Below are 4348 nucleotides of genomic sequence, written 5' to 3'. Positions count from 1 at the left end.
TAGATGGATGGATGGATAGATGTTAGGGCTAGAACTAGGGAATTTTTAGTAAATGTATATGTCTTTTTAATTTTTAGGGTTAGAACTAGGTTTAGACAAATGGATGGATAGATGGGCAGTACAAATTAGTAGGGTTAGAACTTGGTTTTACAAATTTTGTTTTCGTTTTAGACATACGGTTTCACTAAGTCCTAAGATGAGGATAATAATGTTTTTGTTTATATTTTGTTTTTGCAAAAATCAAGGAGCCCCTGTATCATCCCCGCCGTCATTCCCGTCACCGACCCCCTCCGACCTCGAGGTGAGACCAGCCAAATCCCCATGTCGATGATGATGTAGATGTTTTGATAGTTGTAGTAGAGTAGTAGCTACACGAGTAGCTATGACAATTTTCATGGAATAGAAAATTTTCAATGTAGGTCTTTCAAATATGATGGAGATTTAGACATGTGATATGTAGTGTTGTGTAGTACTAGTGCTTGCACAAGTGGCCTATGTTTTGCTGGAGTGTTGATTAATTTCTATTCTGGCAAATTTCAGGCGCTCGATATATGTCCTTTTAACAAAGGTCATGCCGGATTTTACCATGAATTTTGACATGACTTGTGCTAGAATATGTAGGAAATTTCGATTGGCCTCACTACAAGAAATATGTCAACTTATGACCTTCTGTCAGTGACCCTGGAAGAATTGGTCATAGATTTATGACCATTTGAGACCAATTGGTCAAAAGCTATTCGAGGGGCTCCAAACCCTAAACCATTGCGACCATTTTGGTCAGAAAGGTCATAATTTCCTTACATGAAATGGTCATAAAGCTAACAGCGCTAGTCCGCTGCCTTATTTCTAGTTGTTAACGACCAATATAGATGGTCATAGCCTTGTAAATTGTGGTGGGTTGCTATGACTAGGCGCCACCTCATCAGTTTTGCCTATGTGTCATGTCCATGTGGCAGTTTTTGCCCTAGGTTGTGAAGCAACCTATATTTCTATCATTCCTAAAATTCCCAAAAAAATCTCATAAATTCTTTGGGTCATATCTTCGTCAAATATGTAAAAACCTTCCTTGCCTAGTTCAAAAATAATTCAAAAATATTCATTTTCCTATTCTGTTCAGAGTAACAGTTTATGAAGGAAGTACCACTTTGGCATGTCCAAATAGCATCCATTTTCTACAGTACTTTCCTATGCCCAAATAACCATCCTCCACCAAATGCCAGCTCAATCCATTCATTATTTTGAGCCGAGCTTCAACATTCGTATTTATGTCCAGTGTGGTGGTTTGTAAAGCAAGTACCACCTAGGCTCCTCCTTTTGAGGTGAAAATTTGTGAAGACGGTCTTCTTAGTAACTGATCATCCTTAGCCAAAACTCACGCCCATTAGCCATGTGCATTTCCCGTACCGCAAATCAAACACTTGGCTGCTTATTCATGTTTGAGCATCGATCGGTCTCCTCATGAGAATCTTATGTGTGATTTTCTTCCTAGCACCTACCTGGGGAGTGCCCAACCCACTAGACATGCCTAGGCCGCCCAGAACACATGGCAACGCCACGGTCACGCGGTGACCACGCGGCGGGCATGCGAGCTTACGCGCTCTAGAGTTGGGGCCCTCGGCCACCGTCCAAACCTCGATGTCTCGCAATCAAACCATGTATTTCTGATTAAATAGATACTTATTTACCTAGAAATGATTTTCGGAAAAAATAAAGAGCAAACTATGAGGCAGCTGCAGTTCAAATTTGACCCGCTTCCAACTGAATCGACGGGAATTTGTCTTTTTCACCAGAGGTGGATCAAAAATTTTGACACCCAACCATTTTTTCAATTGTGCATTATATATGGCCTAGTATTTTATAAAATTGATTAGGTCCAATTTTGCAACAATTATTTGGTAGTTCCTTCACAAAAACACCTCCTTTTGGGCACTCGAAAAATGGAAAATGAATTTTCCGTGCAAAGAAAATGAAAACTTCCTTAGGCAACATTGTTTGGAATTCCAAGATTTACCCTTGTGCACAATATGAGATCATTTGAACAAACTATGCCATGAATGTGGCCATAAGATTGATCAATTGGCTTGAAAGCCATGAATCTTCACGCATGATACCTCATTTATGAGAACACTTTTTTAAAATAATTACCGTATTACAAGTTTATTATTTTTTCTGAAAACTTGGTCACATATAATGACACAATGCGAAGGTTTTCCAATTTTTTGATTTTTTTGAATTTTTTATGCCCGTTTCAAAATGCGGTCAAAACGACGGGCTTGACCGTTCCTATCTAGTGGTTGAATCTTGGAATTTTTTTGGTGTTTCTCTGATTAAATAGATACTTATTTACCTAGAAATGATTTTTGGAAAAAATAAAGAGCAAAATATGAGGCAGCTGCAGTTCAAATTTGACCCGTTTCCAGCTGAATCGACGACAATTTGTCTTTTTCACCAGAGGTGGATCAAAACTTTTTTCACCAAACCATTTTGTCAATTTTGCATTATATATGGCCTAGTATTTTATAAAATTGATTTGGTACATTTTTGCAATAATTATTTGGTAGTTCCTTCACAAAAAAACCTCCTTTTGGGCACTCGGAAAATGAAAAATGAATTTTCCGTGCAAAGAAAATGAAAACTTCCTTAGGCAACATTGTTTGGAATTCCAAGATTTACCCTTGTGCACAATATGAGATCATTTGAACAAACTATGCCATGAATGTGGCCATAAGATTGATCATTTGGCTTGAAAGCCATGAATCTTCACGCATGATAGCTCATTTATGAGAACACTTTTTTAAAATAATTACCGTATTACAAGTTTATTATTTTTCCTGGAAACTTGGTCACATATAATGACACAATGCAAAGGTTTTCCAATTTTTTGATTTGTTTGAATTTTTTATGCCCGTTCCAAAATGCGGTCAAAACGACGGGCTTGACCGTTCCTATCTAGTGGTTGAATCTTGGAATTTTTTTGGTGTTTCTCTGATTAAATAGATACTTATTTACCTAGAAATGATTTTTGGAAAAAATAAAGAGCAAAATATGAGGCAGCTGCAGTTCAAATTTGACCCGTTTCTAACTGAATCGACGACAATTTATCTTTTTCACCAGAGGTGGATCAAAACTTTTTTCACCAAACCATTTTGTCAATTGTGCATTATATATGGCCTAGTATTTTATAAAATTGATTTGGTACATTTTTGCAACAATTATTTGGTAGTTCCTTCACAAAAAACCTCCTTTTTGGCACTCGGAAAATGAAAAATGAATTTTCCGTGCAAAGAAAATGAAAACTTCCTTAGGCAACATTGTTTGGAATTCCAAGATTTACCCTTGTGCACAATATGAGATCATTTGAACAAACTATGCCATGAATGTGGCCATATGATTGATCATTTGGCTTGAAAGCCATGAATCTTCACGCGTGATAGCTCATTTATGAGAACACTTTTTTAAAATAATTACCGTATTACAAGTTTATTATTTTTCCTGGAAACTTGGTCATATATAATGACACAATGCGAAGGTTTTCCAATTTTTTGATTTTTTTGAATTTTTTATGCCCTTTTCAAAATGCGATCAAAACGGCGGGCTTGACCGTTCCTATCTAGTGGTTGAATCTTGGAATTTTTTTGGTGTTTCTATGATTAAATAGATACTTATTTACCTAGAAATGATTTTTGGAAAAAATAAAGAGCAAAACAACTGCAGTTCAAATTTGACCCGTTTCCAACTGAATCGACGGCAATTTGTCTTTTTCACCAGAGGTGGATCAAAACTTTTTTCACCAAACCATTTTGTCAATTGTGCATTATATATGGCCTAGTATTTTATAAAATTGATTTGGTACATTTTTGCAACAAATATATTATAGGACCTTCACAAAAAAACTTATTTTGGGCACTCGAAAAATGGAAATTTGATTTTTCGTGCAAAGGAAATAAAAACTCCCTTTGTCAATATTGTTTGCCAATCCATGATGTAAACTTGTGCAAAATATGATATCATTTGAACAAATATTTGATAGGACTTTCACAAAAACACTCATTTTGAGCACTGAAAAATGGAATAATTTTTTTATCTTGAATCTATCACGACCAATTTATATGGTCATAAGGTCATCAAATGGTTTGCTGCGTTCTGATTGGACCATGAGCATATCACGCGGATCACGCATCAACCACCGTCGGATGCTTCCGGATCCAAGGGCCCAAACCCACCCTAGCCAAAACCCTAGGTCTGTCCTCATGGACATTTTCCACCCACCCCCCGCCTCCATTCTTTTTTTCTTTCTCTCCCTCCCCCCTCAAATCCTCTCCCCTCTCCCCCGATGCAGATCCCCCTC

Source organism: Triticum dicoccoides, chromosome 2B (assembly GCF_002162155.2).
Source record: "Triticum dicoccoides isolate Atlit2015 ecotype Zavitan chromosome 2B, WEW_v2.0, whole genome shotgun sequence".
Taxonomy (NCBI): Eukaryota; Viridiplantae; Streptophyta; class Magnoliopsida; order Poales; family Poaceae; genus Triticum; species Triticum dicoccoides.
This window is presented reverse-complemented; position numbering follows the sequence as displayed.